At 36.9% G+C, this 20,480-nt stretch overlaps 1 pseudogene; it reads right to left on the reverse strand.

The window, feature by feature from the left end:
- Positions 1 to 661: 661 nt before the first annotated feature.
- On the reverse strand, positions 662 to 2,040 carry LOC105711598 (elongation factor 1-alpha 1-like; annotated as a pseudogene).
- Positions 2,041 to 20,480: the final 18,440 nt, after the last annotated feature.

Consider the following 20,480-nt stretch of genomic DNA (forward strand, 5'->3'; position numbering starts at 1 on the left):
GGAGAATACTTATAAAGTCCCAATATGACAGTTATTTGTGTAAATTTTTAAAATAAAATAAACACAATTCATCAAGAAAAATTAAGAATATATGGAAAATACGAAACGTACATGAAATTTTAAACGCCAAAAAATGCATGGAACTGAAGAAAGCAATGGAGGTGTGAACAAATATTTTAACATAAATATTCATTCATTGTAAAAAAAAATATAAAGTTAAATATTAAAAACATTCAAAGTACAAAATTAAACATATATTTATGGAAAAACACTACTATTTTATTTAATCATGGATAATTTCTTTTTTCTCATTAAACTTTTTTAACGGGTCTCAAAATTCTGTGACAGATTTTTGGTCAAGTTGATTCCATTAAAACATACATGTATACCTATGCAAATAACCTGCGTGTTCTGCACATATTTCCCAGAACTTAAAGTGTAATTTAAAAAAAAAAAAAAGAAAAAAAGAAGTACTGATTTTTAAAACTAATAATGTAAAAGCTGCCACAAACAAAAAAGAAAACCAAAGTGGTCCAGAAAACATTCTCCTTCTTTTCTGAAGGTTTTACAACATTCAGCATTGTTATCATGGCTATTAAACTTAAATGGCCATTCCTCCATCGCTGATTAAGACCAGGGGGGCAGGCATTAGGGATAATATTCATTTAGCCTTCTGAGCTTCCTGGGCAGACTTGGTGACCTTGGCAGCTCCAGCAGGCTTCTTGTTCACTGCTTTGATGACACTCATGGCAACTGTCTGTCTCATATCAGGAACAGCAAGCGTCCCAGAGATGGGTAGGCTGAGAAGCTCTCAACACAGATGGCTTTGCCAGGACCATATCATGGATGGCAGCATCACTAAACTTCAAGAATTTAGGACCATCTTCCAGCTTCTTACCAGAACGATCATCAACCTTTTTTTTCAGCTCAGCAAACTTGCATGCAATGTGAGCTGTGTGGCAATCCAGTACAGGGCTACAGCCAGGCTGATTTGGCCTGGATGGCTCAGAATAGTCACCTGAGCAGTGAAGCCAGCTGCTTCTACTGGTGGGTCACTTTTGCTGTCACCAACAATGTTGCCACGATGAACATCGCTGACAAACACCTTCTTGACACTGAAGCCCACACTGTCCCCAGGAAGCGCTTCACTCAAAGCTCCATGGTGCATTTGACAGATTTTACTTCAGTTATAACATTGACTGGAGCAAAGGTGACCACCATACCAGGTTTGAGGACACCAGTCTCTCCTCAGCCAACAGGAACATACTAACACCACCAATTGTGTAGACGTCTGGAGAGGCAGGTGCACGGGCTTAGCAGGACGAGTTGGTGGTAGGATGCAGTTCAGAGCCTCAGGCAGCGGGTTCCACTGGCATTGCCATTCTTGCGGGTGAATTTCCATCCCCTGAACCAAGGCACATTAGCACTCAGCTCCAGCACGTTGTCACCATTCCAACCAGAAATTGGCACGAATGCTCCTGGGTGGGGGTTGCAGCCGATTTTCTTAAGGTAAGTGCTGACTTTCTTAGCGATTTCCTCATATCTCTTCTGGCTGTCGGGTGGCTCAGTGGAATCCATTCTGTTAACACCAACAATCAGTTGCTTCACCCCCAGTATGTAAGCCAGAAGGGCGTGCTCTCTGGTCTGCCCATTCTTAGAGATACCAGCTTCAAATTCACCAACACCAGCCACAATAATCAGGACAGCACGGTCAGCCTGAGACGTCCCTGTAATCATATTTTTGATGAAGTCTCTGTGTCCTGGGGCATCAATGATAGTCACGTAGTACTCGCTGGTCTCAAATTTCCACAAAGAGATGTCAATGGTGATCCCACATTCACGCTCGGCTTTCAGTTTATCCAAGACCCAGGCATACTTGAAGGAGCCCTTTCCCGTCTCAGCAGCCTCCTTCTCCAATTTTTCAATAGTTCTTTTGTCGACACCACTGCATTTGTAGATCAGATGGCCCATAGTGGTAAACATGTCCCAATCTACGTGTCCAATGAAAACAATGTTGCTATGAGTCTTTTCCTTTCCCATTTTGGCTTTTAGGGGTAGTTTTCACAACACCGGTGTTCTGGCAGGAAACCCATTGTGAAAAATGGGAATAATTATTTTTTAATGCCTCATTATGCTGGACACTATGGTAGGAATAGGACCCTATTAAGCAGTGAGCAAAAGAGACATGCTCCCTACCATCAAGGAATTTCTATTTTAATATAGATACTAAGAACACAGATGAATAAACATATAATCAATATTGTAATAAACACATGAAGGTAAAGAAAACACTATTCAACAGTGTCTATATAGCGGACTCTCTGCAGTGGTTTCTATGCCCTACTATACAATAGAGAGTTGTGGGGTTTGAGTTGGGTTCTTGTGGCTTCCCCTGTGTCTTTCTGCTGGATCCTCTCTTCTTCCAGATCAACATTTCAAGGTGAAGTGCTTTAAAGCTCAGTTCTATAAATTATTCTCCTCACTACTCCACTCTAATACTGTGATTTGTCTGGAATCAGCAATACTTCCATCACTGGTATAATGCTGTTACATCTAATGTCACATACATCTTGCTGAATCCAAATTTTTACCTCATTCTAATATTTCTCCAAGCTATAGGCTCATATCTTTTCACTAAGCATTCAAGTCCAAAACAGAAGTCTTCATATCCCAACCCCATCATACCCCATCCCCAAATTCCTTATTCCATTATTTGTCAATCTCAATCACACAGTTGCTCAGGACAAAGACTTTGGAAGCATCCTAACTGGTCTTTTTAATAACGCAACAGAATATCTGGTCTTCTGCCTTTAGAAGACAGCCCAGGTCTGATCACCTGTCAACAGTTCCACCGCTCCTATCTTAATCCAGACACCACTGTCACTTTTCAGACAATGCGGTAGTCACCATATTGGTCTCTCTATTACATCTTACAGCACCATTCCCCTACAATCTGTTATCTACACACAATCTAATAACCATTTCAAAATGCAGATTGGTGGTATCTCTTCCTTGTCTACAATCTTTACACTTCATGTGAAATCAGAAATCTTTACTGTGTTCCAAAGTGCCCCACATGTTCTGCCATAGGGTTCTTTTCAGGCCTCAGACTCTGCTGTTCTTCTGGATGGCTGTGTGCCAGCCACACTGGCGCCCTGCTCTTGACACCAAGCAGATGTTGCTTTTATATAACTCGACATTAATTCTCTTGAGAGAGGTTCGTATATTTGTAACTCCATCATCAGCAGTAGGTTCTATATACAGGCATTCACCGAAGACTTATTACTGATAATGTTGCCTGACACGCATCCTTTTGAATCAGTTTCTGTTTCTGTAATGTGAAATTTACAAAATGTTTATTTCCTTCTGTAATAAGATGCTATATTCCCAAAGAAAATAATTGACTCTGACTTCTTTCTGAAAGTTGATCATTTTTTCTAAAACATCATATAATCTCCTTTATAAATCTGTATCAGATTGTAAGACCTTGTTATTAGGAGACTCTTTGACTACAAAAAAAGTTTAAAGGAAATCGCTTTATGAGATTAGTCATCTAAATTAGCAATACATTGTCAGTTTGTGTATACTCAATAAGGAAATAACAATCATCTTTATATCCATATTATTCTCCAAGTTTCAGAAAGGTAATCTGGTTGCTGAGAATTCAGCAGTCCTTACGATATTAAACGGAAGTGTTCGTGCAATTACTGACTTTATGGCTCTTACTTTATTCCTGAGGAAAGTCAATAAAGCAGTCAAGGAAATGCACTTCTAACTCTATTGGTTTTAATATGAACATTCTGTTTAATTACTAATATTGTTTAAACATACATCTCTTTCATGTTAAAGCACCACTACTCACATCTTACTTGTGATCAAATAAGAAATTAATTCTATCGAATTATCTCAATCAATTAAATTATTGTTCCTGTAGCATCTCAGGAATTCTCTCATATATATGGTCTATTGTCCATATCCACTTTCTTCTACTGATAATATGTTTCAGTAAAAATATTCATAGCCATCATTCTCCTTGATGTGGAGGCAGATATTTCCATGTTAATAAATGAATGATTATTAGCCTTGGTTCTACTTTAGCCCTACATCAGGTTTTTATAGGGGTTCGGCTAGCCACTGGCTGCCTAATCTATTCTTCTCAAACCAATGAGATGCCACCTGGAAACAAAAAAAATTTCTATTTGCTAAATTGAAGTTCTGTAGGAATTAGAGATAATGTCTTTAATTCCTCACCTGCCCAATATTAATCAGTCAGAATTTCTGTGTAATACAGCTATCCTTTTTTTATTCCTGTGTATCTTGTGAACTAAATGTTCTATCCATCAAACCATACTGCAGAAACAAGCTAAAAGAGAAAGAAAAAAGAAACAGATCTGCAGGCAGTAAGGGAAAAAAAGAGGAATGGAGCCACAAAGAAAGGGAAGAGCTCCTGCTTTGCTCCTGCTAGCCCAATGTTTGGAAACTGGCTGATGCCCTAACTGTATCTAACTGTTTCTCTTTATTTCAGAACAAATGACTTGAATGAGTAGCCCAGTGTCTGAAAATTTCACTGGACTCTATCAGTGACACTGAAGTCTTTCCCTCTTCCTCAAATTACTAATAAAATCTAAATAACCTCTGATCCCACCTGCTTAAATTTTCCATCTACAATATCTAGAGATGAGCCAAATTTATTTGCTATAACCCTATTCATCGTGGAATCTGTTTACCAGGCACCTTCCTCAGGAGCCGAAGCTCCAGTTCCAACTCCTGCAGTTCCTAGTAGTGTGTGGAGGGACCCTGGCCTGTATCTCCTGCCCCTATGGTAAATTGTACCTCTTTAATTCCAGGTAAACCTGAGACCTGCACATTCTATCACAGCCCACCTTCTGAGCAGTGGAGCAAAAAACAAGATTGAACTTTCAAACACAGCAAGTCTGCTATGCCATTGTACGGGTTTTGATTTGGAAGGACTGGGATGCTGAGACATGAACTTGGGAAACTGGAGTGGATGCACTTGAAGATCATGAGACCTAGACTTGCTTCCCTCTCAGGACCTTCAGAAGCAGCCGCTCCTCTGCCTCTCAAGACAGCATGCCTCCCCCACATATGTCTCTGCTTCCTGTCAGGGCCAGAAGATCAACAAATAGGATTGTTCACAACCTAACTGGATAAAGAAACTGCTATGTTACCTGAAGGAGGAATGGTTCTCTATCGTTAAGGATCTGTAGGACCAAGTCCACGTGTACTTGTAGGAGCTGGGAAGGAATGGATCTGCTAAGAGCTAGAACAAGAGGGGCAGAACACGAACTTGGTGAATTTTATAAACACAGAAGCAATCTCCTGTGATAAGAAAATAACATCATGATAAGGATGCCAGAAGGTAGCGCCCTTATGCTGCTAGCAAAGCCCTGCCAAGCTCAGAGAAAGTAAGGATCCACACGAAGTAAACAGAAACGATAGAACTCTTGTGGCATGTTGAAGAAATATTCCAAAACACTTACAAACTTAGCATGTTTTAGTGGATACCATGTAACATCAAGAGCCTACCAAGTGATGATAATCTGCAGAAGACAAATCATTGTTGGTAGGAGACAGATGGGTGGGAAAGGTACTGGCATTACTGAGAACTGAAGGATGTCCTCTGCAGGCGTCTTGGCAGGAGATGCTACTACAGGAGTGACCATCCAGACAGCAAAGGGCGTGACATAGCGGAGGCAGTAACGACAGTGCTTAGCCATCAGAAGCAAGCTGTCTGCAACTGCTGCAAGGAATAGCAAGATTATAGTCACTTCAATCTCTAAAGGTATCTGAACCCTTAGAGACAGCCACGGACGGTAAGCGTAATATGGCTTCCCTAGAGGCAAGACAGAGGAGAAATTAACAAAGGGTTTGCTTCATCTATATAAAGGAAGAGACTGTACAATTGATAGACACCTCAATTTAAAGTCAGAAGCTTTGTGGCAGTTCAGATCTGAAACAGTTTTCATACCTTAAATTGATTGACTAAAAAGATGACCACGTCCCTAGAGAAAAGGACTTATAAAGTCACAGTAAACAAACACTGTGATGACTCCTTCCATCCTTCCCCCAGGGGACTCAGGGCTATTTGTTAGAGTGACTGTATACATAGGAAATGACAGTATCAGACATTTCAAGAACTTGGGATTTGAGAAAAAGATGCTGAGCCCCAGGGGTTAGTGTTTCCATGGAGTGACACAACAAATGTACAATTAAACATAAATAGCTATGACTGCTTTCCAGTCACTTTTGTTTCTTTGTGCAAAGAATCGCCAATCCGGTCTCAGGAATTAATGCTTTGATTACAGAGTGTGGGAAGGTTGCTAAGAAATGTGAAATGTCTGAGATTTTTACCCTGCTTGCAAAATAAACAGTTACCCTGACAAAGTTTCGTAATTCTGGCAAAGGACATGAGACTCCTAGGTCACTTATAAAGAACTTTATTACTCAGGGCACAGTATGAAAAACAACCAGTCTTTCAAATCAAGGCACCTGAAACCCTGCCTCATCTTTGCCTTGGAATGACACGTCTTTATTAAGCTTCTTGGGAAATCCATGCATCCTCTGCCCTGGAACGAGCCACTGTATCTTCCAGTGCTATTTGCTATACAAATATGACTGAAAAGACAGTCCCAAAAACACAGTATGATAAAGTCATGCACAAATGAAAAAGACACAGAAAACTGTATCTCATTAACACCCAAAACTCATTTCTATACCATTTAACTACCAAGGAATTTTCTCACCAAGTATACCATCTGCTGGCCACTTTGATTAATATGACTGATGAGGGCTAAGGCTAAATCAGTTTGCTATGCCTGATGCAGCATCTAACTAAAGCTACTATTAACAGAACCCCTAACAGCCAAATGAACTGCTCCACATTCCCACTTGAATAAACCCCATACAGCTAACAGTGTCTACCTTAGAAGGTTAGGTGGCATTCCATTGTAGTTTTTGTACTGACTTTTCTACCAAGTCCAAAGCATTAATACAGGTACGGCGGGATACATTAAAGATTGCCTAGACTCCACCATGGGTGACAACAAGGACAATTCCAATACTGCCTAATCTGGGGAGCTTCCAGAACCAACACAGTATTTCCTTAGACACTAGAAGGAGTCTTACAACCAACCCTAAGGTGAAAGTCACTATTTTTTGGTGAGGAAGCAACTTAATACCTAGCTTCAAATATAAGAAATACAGTCCCAATGGCACACAAAGGAAGCCCTGGGAGAACAAAAGGGTATTTACAATTGTTGGAGCCCCCTAACAGGAGCTACTCTCACTCTCAGTTTCATCATAGGCAAGAAACCTGTCAAGTAACTGTTGTCATGGACAAAGAGAACAGATTGAAATGAGTAGTTTCTTCAAAAATGAAGCCCAGACTCCACCGTCTGAAATGAACTAGGAACCCTAGCGTCTACAAGTTGGCAGGGGAGGGGTGAAACTTGGAAACATTGTCAACTTGTGACCCACAGGTCAGACATAGGGGATCACAACAAAAGCTTTTGGTTCATTTTGTCCTTACTGTAATGTCCTACTCCCATAGGAAAGAAAACCTTTTCTATTTCACACACAATTCAAAAAGTTTAATTTTTAGAAATTTAAATTCTAAAAATGATTTTTATATCTCTATCACATATAGCAGAAATTGCAATAGACTACCAAAAATTCACCTATAAATTCTTTGAAAGTCATATTTTTAAAATTAACATAAATACTTATTTTCTATATATATTATGCTGTAATTAAAATGACAACTTGGGCAATATTAGAACTCTAATTTAATTGAGGATGTTTGGCTGATTACAAACTGTAATCATTCTGAAAAAATGAAATTCTAATTAGTGTTGGCTTCCTGTCAAAATCAGTAATTAAGAAAGTTGTCAAAGTCAATCCTATTATTCATCTTGATAATGAAATTATTTTAACATCAAACATAAACATTCTATTAAAATGAAGAGTATAATTGTTGTTAACATTGCTCACAGGGCTTAATAAATATATCATATCCGATACATTATCCACCTAAATGCCTGCACACAGATGCTTATGATTAAGAATGTGTAAAGTTGGCTGGGCACAGTGGCTCACGCCTGTAATCCCAGCACTTTGGGAGGCCAAGGCGGGTGGATCACGAGGTCAAGGGATCGAGACCATACTGGTCAACATGGTGAAACCCCGTCTCTACTAAAAATACAAAAAATTAGCTGGGCATGGTGGTGCGTGCCTGTAATCCCAGCTACTCAGGAGGCTGAGGCAGGAGAATTGCCTGAACCCAGGAGGCGGAGGTTGCGGTGAGCTGAGATCGCGCCATTGCACTCCAGCCTGGGTAACAAGAGCGAAACCCCGTCTCAAAAAAAAAAAAAATGTGTAAAGTTATTAAATAGGAGACTGAGATTATTTTTAAAATAATATTTAACTCTGTAGATTTGGTACAAGTGACATTTGTGGGTAAGTAAGGCTCCATCTTTTTCCTTGAACACAAACTACTATGTTTTTGTGAACGCCATTAATTTTAAGTGTTCTGTGTTATGCCTTGGGCACATATATCCATGAAACGATTATCCATTGCCAAACACACCCATGGCCCATGGAAGTCTTCTCTTGCCTTTGTTGTATATATCATCTATATTTATATGTATGTGTAAGACATAGATCTTATTTTTTGTCAAATATATTTCTATGCTTCAGTCATGTGGTATCAGTACATTGCCTGTGTTACTCCATTAACGCAGCCCTGGAAAACTAACAGAGCTAGTTTTTAACGTTTCAAAATTTCCTCCTTGATTTTGAGGAAGTTACTTCTATGAGACTAGGTATAGTTTTCTTCGTGTTTTCACTTAGCCTAAACTGGATTTTTTTGTAGCTGTGGGTGTGGGTTTATCCATCCTTATGTGCCAAGACTCTCCTCCCTCATTCAGAGACACTGGGAGGCCTTTTAGAACTAGACAAAGGGATCCAGTTGTAGCCAGCGGCCCTGTCAAGGAAGCCTCTTCACCTTATGTGCTCAAGAAACTCCTCACCTTCCCAGAAATACCTAACAGGTTAGTGGAACAGGCAAAAGAGACCCAACAACAGCTAACAGTATGATCCAGACAACCTTTCTCCTCATGCGAGAGCCTCGGCACACGCTGAGACACAAGCCAGAGGGCGCCGATAAGGGGACCTCTCTACACCCCTCCCTACCTGGAGTCACCAAGCAGCCAGATCGGGGAAATGCGTTCTACCTCCCAAGGCAATATCAGCAGCACCAGCAAGAGCATCTGCAGCACCAGATACACCCAGAAGACGAAGACAACACTGCAAATACTAAAAATAGGACTCCCATTGGAAATACACCACAGCAAAGCATACGCACCAGCTACCTACATAGTAACCTAAAGGGTGTGACTTCTTGCCGAAACAAAGTACTAAATAGAATCCAGTCTCCTAACATGATGGAAAACATGTCTAGGACACTATAAAACAATCACTTATGATATCCAGTAATCAAAAACATGGCTTAAATGAGAAAAGAAAATCAACACACACACAAGAAGAAAATCAGATATTGGAAATATTTGACCACAGCTTTAAAGCAGTCATCATAAAAATACTTCAAAATTCAACTGCATGTTTTCCTGAAATAAATGAAAACAACAGAAAACCTTATCAGAAAAATAGAAGTGATAAAAAATAAACAGATGAACACGTCTTTCTTCTCCTTGGTTAAGTTTATTCCTAAGTATATTATTCTTTTGATGCTATTGTAAATGGAATTTTTAACATCTCATTTTCTGATATTTTGTTAGCATATAAAAATACATCTGATTTTGTATGTTGATTTTGCATCCTGAAGATTTACTAATTTTGTTTATTCTAAGTTTTTTGTGGAGTTTTAAGGATTTTTAATATATGATTATGACATCTGCAAACAAAGACTTTGTTTCTTTCTTTCCAGTTTGGATGCCTCTTATTTCTTTTTCTTGCCAAACAGCTCTGGCTAGGACTTTCAGTACCTGACTGAACAGAAGTAGAGAACGTGGGCATTCTGGTTTTGTTTTTGATCTTAGAAGGATCTTTTAGTTTTTCACTGTTGAGTCTCATATTGCCCATGGGCTTATCATAGGTGGCAATTACATTCTGTGGTTACGGAAAGCAAAATAATTTGTCCCTGGGGATCCTAATTTTCAAGGTTGTCTAAAGGATGGTCTATATTCAGGAATGATATGATACAAAAATCAACTTAGAACATCAAGCAAGGAAAAAAGATAATAGAAATATTGGAAATATGAATACATATAATACACTATCTTTCCTCATTAGCTTTATAATTATATTTGACGATTGAAACAAAGATTTTAAACACAATCTGAGACACTTATATTTAAGAGCAGGAAAAATAAAGGTATCTAAATAGAAATTAAGTCTCCACATTTCACTTGACATGGTAAATATTACCAATAGAATGTTCCAGGTCACGTATGGATATTATAATACACAAAGCAACTGTGATGGAAAGTATACAGAGAGATCCACACAAAAATACTGCTAATAAATCAAGACTGACCCCGACCCCTGCCAAATGTTCAGCATCCCACAGAAAGGGAAGAAAAAAAGCGAAAAATAAAACAAAAGGGCCCAGATGCAACAATGCCTTCTTCACCAAGAAAGCTATCTCCACAAGCCCCTCAGCACTGGATCTGCAGAAGCTTACTACGGTGGCAAGCCTGAATCTTCCTTCCATTTATTTCCTACCTTCATTCAAACAAATGATTTACCAATACATATAGAATTGTTGCTATTTTTTATTCACCTTGTCCAACCAGCATAACACCAGCATCAATTTAGGCTGAAATATGGAGAGGCTATAAAAAAGGAATAAAACTACTACATCATTCATTCAGGTACTTCTTTCTGGAAAACTTTTTCTCACATCAATGATGATTTCTTTTCTTTTTTCCAAAACACACATTAAAAATGCTCTAGGGAAGAGTGGGAGAAGTTTCCTAAGTCAAGTAAACATCGACTATTGCCATCGCCTCCAAAATACTATATATTCATATGACAATTGTGCTTGTTGTTGTGCATTTGTAAATCTTCAGTATTGAAGGTTGAGCTAATTATGTTTCAGAATGCAAGAGAAACCATAAATGACGTGTAGTTTCTATTAAGATATTTCTATATGTATTTGTTTATTCTGTGTCATATTTTTTCCCATGCTCCTCATGAGCCCAATGGCAATAATTCTAATATTTTAAATATATTACATTATATTCATATGTGTTATTTTGAAATGTGTTAAATTTCAAATTTATTTATATGGTATTTGTTATATACATTATATATAAATTTATATATATGTGTAAAACATATATCTTATTTTTTCTCAAATATATTTCTATGCTTCAATCATGTTATATGAGTACATTGGATATGTTTCTTCCAATCACCTAAAAATAATTCATTCTTCATTTATTCTATGTATATCTGATATACTCTTCTAAAAGTGGACTGACTGACTGTAACTTCAGTGTCACAAACAATGCCACATTGAATACCATTTAACAGGTCTTTTTGTGGACCAGTGTTAGAATTACTTTGAAATACATACTGAGTAATAAAACAAATCATGCATACTCTTAATTTAAATAAATACTGACAGGTTACTTTCCAGGAGAGCTGCTCCATCAGGGCATGAAGACTCTTACATACTTAATTCATCACATTTTTAATCTTTGCTAGTCTAATAAGCATAAGTAATATCTATTATTATGTTACTCTGCCTTGCTCTGATTATAAATGAATTTCAGTATCTGATGATATGATGCTTAGCACTCTGGGGTTTCTCTTCTAAAACTCATCTATTATATACTTTGCCTGCCTCTTGTGGTTCCAGTATTTTTCTAGTTACTTTTCAGGAGTCCCTGGTATGTTCTCATTCATTCTCAGTTTCATACAATCAGTGTATTTTATCAAAAAGTGTTACTTTCTGATATTTCTGTCCATTATATGCTTTATTTTTAAAAATTGTTAGTTTTGATATATTCAAATTTACTTTTTTTTTTGGTTGCTACTTTAGGGCTTGCACTTTTGGGGTACATAGAAATACTTTCCTACCCTATGACACAATGATATCACCCTTATTATTCATTCTATTTTCAGCTTTGTAAATCACAATTAGTCTTATTTCATCTGGAGTTCATATTTATATAAGGCATGCATTCAAAATTTAGTTTTGTTTTTCTCCATTTAGTTGTTCCTAAGTCATTAAACCAAAATGCGTTTATATTCCTACTTGTATTGCTGGTCTGTGCAAATGCTATTGTATTTGATACATTTATCTCGGGATTGGCAGCTTTGCCAGGAGAAAGATCCCTAGCGCCGGTTTCTCACAGTTATTCCAACTAAAATATCAGAACGTAACATGAAGAGCAACTACCAGAGGACTATGAAAAGCTAACAACAGGTAGATCGTGGAGGCAAGTGAAATATAAAATAATGACCCATAAAGTTTGAGTTTCACAACTCTTTTTGTCACTTTTATCTTACTGTTTTGACATAAGGCGGGGACCAAGTCTCAGAACTGCATCGGGTGAATACAGCAAAAACTCTTAAAGAAAGACTCCTCTTTCTAGCTACGGGACTGAAAAGAGGCCACATGAGCCAAAGAATGTGGGAGGAATCACAGCCTTTTTTTTCTTTCTTTTTAATTTCCCTTTTGCTTCTGTATTCCCAGGCTACTCCATTAGAAGAGCTTCATGGCGGTGCTCAGGTTTCTGACCCGCTCTTGTTAGCACTTCTCTTTGCATTTCCCCTTCATGGACGGCCTGCTGGAATGTTTTGGTCATACTCCATAATCCTTCAGTGTCCAAATTATGGATCACGGATGGTGCCCTGACCAACAAAGAGGGCTGTTTCTGGCTAAGCGTATTCTATTTTGTAGTATGTATTAGTCCCGTGGTCTGTCCCTACATATGGTAACCCATATCCTACATCTTTTACCAACAACAGACGGTAATATTGGCTGAAATACAGAGATGATCCAAATAATTTTACTCTTGCCACTAACTCTTTCAATGGCTCTGTGTGTTTCAGTAAGGGAAACAGTAGCAGAACATATAGACTTAAAAATGAAATTAGAAATTTTGAGGAAAATTCCGAAATAGAAATTTGCTTTATAGAATATTACATTGTAAACGTTAGTGGTCAGAGTGCTGATGCAAAACGGAGGAAATATAAAAAAGCTTTCGTGGAAAATTGATCCAATTTTGTGCCACACTATTGAGAACTAGTTACCCTGAGTAGAAGGTATCATGCACTTTAGTCTGGAGGAGTTTCTGACTAAATCGCAGTTGCTATCAGTTGCTCTACTGATTTTTCATATCTCTGTTTCATAACTAGACTTAATAACTACATTATTATCAGACATTCTGAAACTCATCCACCTTCTGCTGAGTTATCTTGCAAAAATGTCTAAATGAGTAGTTTTTCACTTTAACACTGACATACTTGAGGTTCAAGGGCTAGAGATTTCCAACGGGGCAATGAGGACCTATGACAGCAGATGGCAGGGAGCAGTTGTAAGAGGGGAAGTAACTGGGAGCAGAGAGCAACTGAGGGTGTCGAGTTGTGAACGTGTCGCAGGTTTATACCTCTGACGAGCTCTGTAATGACAACAGACACTTCCTGATGCCGTTCATACCTCACGGCCACAACCAGGGATCTCTCCTTCCTAGACCGAGTGGTTTCCAAGGTTAATCACTGCCATGCTCTCTATCAATCACTTAACAAAAAACTCCTCTGTATCTATTACACATAGGTAAATCTATTTCAAAAATGAGGATCTCAAGCTTAAGCAGAAGGAATGAATAACAAGAGAAATAAAGGTGACATAGGGAAGTGACAGAAAATGAAGACAGAAGGGCCTGTATTAAGTCTGGTGTCCACAATTAATGTGAATGGAAACTAATATGGTATTAGTATAAATAAATAAATAAAGTAGCTAAGAGAAAGAGTTGTAAAATCTTGTGATTCTTTACGCAGATATGCTATTACGTCATGTTACACAAATAACAGACATATACCCTGGAATTAAGACAGGTTTAAGAAGATAGCCATGATGAACAGTGGCTGATTGTGCAATTCAAAATGTTCCAAAGTTCACAAATTTCTAGTTTCAGACCACTCAAAACTAAGAAGAATTATCAATAAATAAGAGAAAATTGATAATAATAATACAAGTAACCCATTCTTAGAGATCCAAAAATGGAGATAATTTTGAACTTGATTAATCTGAGTTTGAGAGAGGACTACCAGTTACGATAACAGAAGATGCAGTGACATTCAAAGCAGGCACAGACTTCCCTACACAGAGGAGGAAACTGCTCCTTAGAGGACAATAGAGAAGACCCACTGCTTAACACTAGGGCATCCTGTGAAATTACAATCCATCCAGAAAGATGATCAGATACCAAAATTTTCCACTGTACATTCCCAAAAATATTAGTTGTGTAGGGTGTTAATAGATGATGTATAAAATATCCTAATTCTTGCTGATGTGAAGAAAAAATACCTCAAATCTACAGCTATCCTGTAATTCTGATCTCTGCTTCCCCAGCTTAGTAGAACCACCATTCTCTGCTCAGATTCCACCTCTCTGTGTTGCAGTTTGTCCATAGGCAGAAAACAGAGTAATCATGGCCATCACTTTGTGAGTTTCTCTACTCTGAGACATTGCAATTCTATTCTGCTTGAGTAAAAATTTAATATATTTTGTCCAGTTTTTAGTGCCAAAAATTAATTATGGCTAAAGATAAATTTTAATTATATTATTCTTTCAGGTCATTTTCTCAATCTGAGACTATACTAGTCTTACATACTCTGTCCAGAGAAACACTGTTAACATGTCTACAAAATGGTCATAGCGAAACATTCTTAAAGGTATGAATGGCATTCATTATATACTGTTTATGTAGGCAACAAAACTGTTGAGTTTTAGTGAAAATCTATCAAAATAACAAGATTCAGTCTATCAAGGGTTATGTTTTAGGTGCTTAGTAATATTTATTATCCATCCGAATACTTAACTTTTTATTTTTATTCACTATCTTGTTCTAATTTATTAAAGGTTACATTCTCAGATCAATTAATTTGACATCTAAGCATTTTTGCCATGCTTCTCTTGGGTTAAAATATCAATAAATAAGCCTCTACTTTGCCTGAAACATTTACATGTATATAAAATATCTTGTATTTAAAGTGCTCTAGGTTATATTATTTACTTTATGGGCTTTTTAGCCCTTTTTCTCTGATTCTGCAATTCCACTAGTTTACTTGACATGGATATTCACCTTTTTTTGAAATTGTTTCCTGGTTTTAATGACATTCCTTAGAATTATGGAAAATTTCCTTCTGAAACTAACACTTGTTTCATAGAAAAATTGTGTTTTATCATATTGGCGACTACTTATTCTTGGAGGAGCTGTGGAAATATTACATTTACACAGAAAATACACTCAGTTTACCTTGTACAACATTGTATTAGAGTCATATCTGATTAGATTTACCATTTGTCCACTTTGATATTGCCGTAGGGACTGCAGATTATGAAGTTTAGGAATGACGAAAATACAGGAATTACACACTAGCCGTTAGACACATAAAGTTCAGCAGTTTCTCTAAGAGGAAATATAAATAATATATATTTCAAGTGTTTTGATAGAGGAAATATTTAGTGACACTGTACATTATTCTTTTCAATTTGTGATCCATAAGACTTCTAAAATGAATTTTAAATCCTCTCCCTTATTGCATTTCTGTGAGAGTTTTGGGGCAGTTTTTCTTCCTCAATTGGCATTCAGTTCTCACATATCAAGAGAAAATAAAATATGCTTTCATGTTACATAATAGGTAGGTGCAGTTTTACTTTTGAACTTTGAATTATTTTCAAAATGATCTTTGTTCATCATAAGCTGTACCAATCCATATCAGAAACAAAATAATACATAAGAGTCTTGATATTTAGGAATCATACTATTCAGATGCATGGCATTAGAAGATTAAAGGTGTTCTATTGATATAGAAAGATGTGAATCCTGAAAATAATTTAAACAATTGCAGCTAATGTTTATTTAAAGGATATCTTATAATTAAAATTGCACAAAGAAATACGCTAAGAAATACATTAAGGAGTATCTTATAATTAAAATTGCACTAAGAAAATAAAATCCCAATTTATTAACTAAAGACATTTCTAATTAAAAACATCAAAGTTAATCATCCTTTTCCAAAACATGAACCTTCTGTCTTCAAAGATGAGTAATAGATACAGCCGTTGTTTTGATTGCTGAGTGTTCAAGGACTGAATTCCTAAGTAATTTTTATCCAAGCATTTCAAATAATAATCCACAGCCCTACTATGACAGAAAGGCAAGCCTATAAGATAAGTGATGGTGGTCCAATTTGTAAAGGTGTCAGGACCATAAAAGTGTTACCATCTGTGTTTCAGTGGTTTCAGATAAGCAGTCATAACAAATAGGGTGAATCATTTCATTATTCTCCTCTTCTCCATCCAGGTATTTTGATTTGCTTTTAAAATATGATTCCTAAGAATCACTTGGAGTGTTTGGAAAAAATATAAATTGCTGGGACAATGAAAACTTAATAAAAGAAGACTGTACAGGGGAAAAAGCTTTGGAATTAGCATATTAAACAAGTTCTATGAGTGTTTCTTGCCCTCCTGTAAATTTGAGGAGAATAATTTTGACCAGCGGTCCAAAAAGTGCAGTCCTTATGCTTAGCCATAGGAATAAAGGAAGAGAAAGAAATAAAAGCTACCAAATTATAAAAGAGAAAGTCCAATTATCTTTGTTCCCTGATGATATAATCTTATGTCTAGAAAACCCTCAAGACTTCTCCAAAAGACTCCTAGACTTGATAAATGACTTCAGAAAAGTTTCAGGATACAAAAGCAATATAAAAAATCAGTAGCATTTCTATATACCAATAATGTTCCAGTTGAGAACTAAATCTATAACTCAATCACATTTACAATAGACACAACAAAATAACAGTGGCATTACTATATGCCAATAAAGTTCAAACTGAGAACTAAACAATCAATCAATCACATTTACGATAGACACACACAAAGATAAAATATCCAGGAAAACAGTTAACCAAAGGAGGCAAAAGATCTCTTCAACAACAACTACAAATCACTGATATAATAAATCACAGATGACACAAACAAACGGAAGAACGCCAGGCACGGGGCTCACGCCTATAATCCCACCATGTTCGAAGGTTGAGGCAGGTGCATCACTTGATCCCAAGAGTCTGACACAAGCCTTAGCAACATACTGAGATCTGCTACATAATAAGACATCTCTCATCTCTATTAAAAATGTTAACAATTATCCAGGTGTAGTGGTACATACCTGTGGTTCTAGCCGCTCAGGAGGCTGAGGTGACTGGAGCACTTGAGCCTGGGAGGGTGAGGCTGCAGTGAGACATGAACATGCCACTGAACTCCAAAGTGATCAACAGAGCAAGACCTTGAAAAAGCAAGCAAGCAAGGAAAGAAGGAAGGAAGGGAGGGAGGAAGGAAGGAAAAGAAAAGAGAAAAACATCTCATCATCTCATGTTCATGGATTGGAATAACAAACATTAAAATGACCACACTGCCAAAAGCAATATGCAGAGATTCAACACAATTCCTATCAAATTACCAATGTCGTTTTCCATAGAATTAGAAAAACAATTCTAAAATTCACATGGAACCAAAACTGAGCCAAAATAGACAAAGCAAACCTAAGTAAAAGGAACAAAGCTAGAGATGTCATATTACCTAACTTCAAATTATACCAAAAGGTATGGTAATCAAAATAACATGGCACTTGTACAAAAATAGATGCACTAATCAAAAATGAAGCCACATGCCTACACCAACTGATCTTTGATAAAGTTGACAAAAATGCACAAGGGGAAAAGAACACATCCTTCAATAAATGGTGCTGGTCGAACTGGCTAGAAATATGTGGAAGAATGAAGCTGGATCTTTATAACTCAGTATATATAAAAATTAATTCAAAATTGAGTAAAGACTTAAATGCAAGTCCTGAAACTATAAAAATTCTAGAAGAGAACCTAGTAAAAACTCTTCTGGACATTGGCCTAGGCAAGTAACTTGTGACTAAGACTTCAAAAGCAAATGCAACTGAAACAAAAAATAAACAAGACTTACTTAAACTAAAAATCTGCTGCACAGCAAAGGAATTATCACCAGAGTAAACAGACAAACTACAGAACGGGAGAAGATACTTGCAAACTATGCATATGACAAAGGACCAATATCGGAATCCACAAGAACTTAACAACTCAACAACAACACACACACAAGAAAATTAACTACAATCAAAACGGGGCAAAGAACGTAAACAGACATTCGTCTTAAAAAGACATACAAGTGGCTCACAAACAAGAAAAAAAAATGATCAACATTACTAACCATCAGAGAAATGCAATGCAAATTAAAACCACTGTGAGATACCATCTCACTCTACTCAGAACAGCTATTATTAAAAAGTCAAAGAACAACAGATGTGAAGGAAAGGTAATGTTCATATACTCTTTTTGAGATCGTAAGTTAATACATCATTTATGGAAAACAGTATGGAGATTTCACAAAGAACTAGAGATAGAACTAACATTTGACCCAGCAATCTCACTACTCGACATCTACCTAAAGGAAAAGCAATTGCTATACCAAAAACACGTCTGTACTTGTATATTTACTGTAGTTCTCTTCACAATAGCAAAGTCATGGAATCAACCTATGTGTTTGTAAGTGAATCATAAGATTGAAAATGTGGCATATATACATGCTGGAATAGCATATATACTTACTTTTATATGACTATGTAGTCATAGTCATATAAAAAAGAAATAATGTCTTTTGCAGCAAAATGGATGGAGTTGGAGGCCATTAACTTAAGTGAAATAACTCTGAAAGAGAAAATCAAATACTTCATGTTCTCACTTATAAGTGAAAGCTAAACAATGGGTATAAATGGACATACAGAAGGAAATAATAGACACTGAAGATGCCAAAAGTGGGGAAGGTGGTAGGAGAGTGAGGTTTAAAAAAATTATCTATTGGGTAGAATGTTTTCTGTTTGGGTGGTAGACATGCTGGGAATCCAAACCTCACCACTATGCAATATATTCACATAACAAACCAGCACATGTATCCCCTGTATCTATAAAAATAGAAAACAAGAAAAACATTGAAAAACTAAAATAAAAGTGCAGTCCTCAGACCAGCAGTATGACTATCACCTGGAAACCACTTAATACTGCCAGATTCTCAGGTGACGGCATGAACCTACCCAATCAGACACTTTGGGGTAGGGGCCAGTGTTAAATAGCCCTCTAAGTGATTCTGATGGACATTTAAATTTAAAAACCACTGATATTACTGTGCTAAACAAATGTCAAACACAGTGATGTACTCATTGGCTTTTGGGTAACGGCATGAGCTGTTTCTCCAGGAATTCCACTTGAATTCGTTGATAGGCTTTCATTGCTCTCCACATGGTTTTCTAGTTCTTAAACTGCACAAGGTTCTGTGATTCATATTACATAGTCGACCTCATGCAATTAAATTGATTTATCTGTTTTTTTTCTATTCTTGAGATAATGATACTCTTCACTTTATGGAGTCAAGATACTTCACAAAATTAATTCAGCTCAAGGATCTAAGATATTTGTTTCCAATATCCTAGCAGGTTAATAATGTTATAATTACTTATGAAAATGCATTCAACATGCATGCATTCATTTGTGGTTTTGATATTTTCAGTAATGAGCACTAGTTTTAAATTAATTCAGTGAAACTGTGTGGGTGGGTGTGTATGTACATATAAGTTTTAACAATGCCACTAAATTGTTAATATTTATTATAATGAAGATTTTATATATATTCATAGCATTTAAACAATGGTCTTTCAATTTCTTTAACGTATTTTGACTGCATATTCTGTAAATCACATTAAGGTTATATGACAAATAGGATCTCATATGTTAAAACCCTTTAACATTACATTTAGGGAGAGTTATACCAGGGCTTTGGGTAAGATATGGTTTAAAGTTCTCTGGTGGGATTTATTTTGTCCACTTGGTCTGCTATAAAAAATACCATAACGCTGGCAGCTTACACAGCATATAAACAAGAACTTTATTTCTTACAGTTCTGGAAGTGGGCTGGGAAGTCCAAGATGAAGGTGCTATCAGATTCAGTGTCTGCTGAGGCTAAACTTCCTCTTACACAGTCATCTTCTGACTCTAGCCTCACATGGCCAAAGGGGTAAGAGAGGTCGCTCAGGCCACTTTTATAAGGGCACTAATTCCACACACGATGGCTCTGCCCTCATGACCTAATCACCTCCCAAAGGTCCCACCTCCTAATATTATCA

Source organism: Aotus nancymaae, unplaced genomic scaffold (assembly GCF_030222135.1).
Source record: "Aotus nancymaae isolate 86718 unplaced genomic scaffold, 86718_ANA_hifiasm-v0.15.2.pri h1tg000108l, whole genome shotgun sequence".
Taxonomy (NCBI): domain Eukaryota; kingdom Metazoa; phylum Chordata; class Mammalia; order Primates; family Aotidae; genus Aotus; species Aotus nancymaae.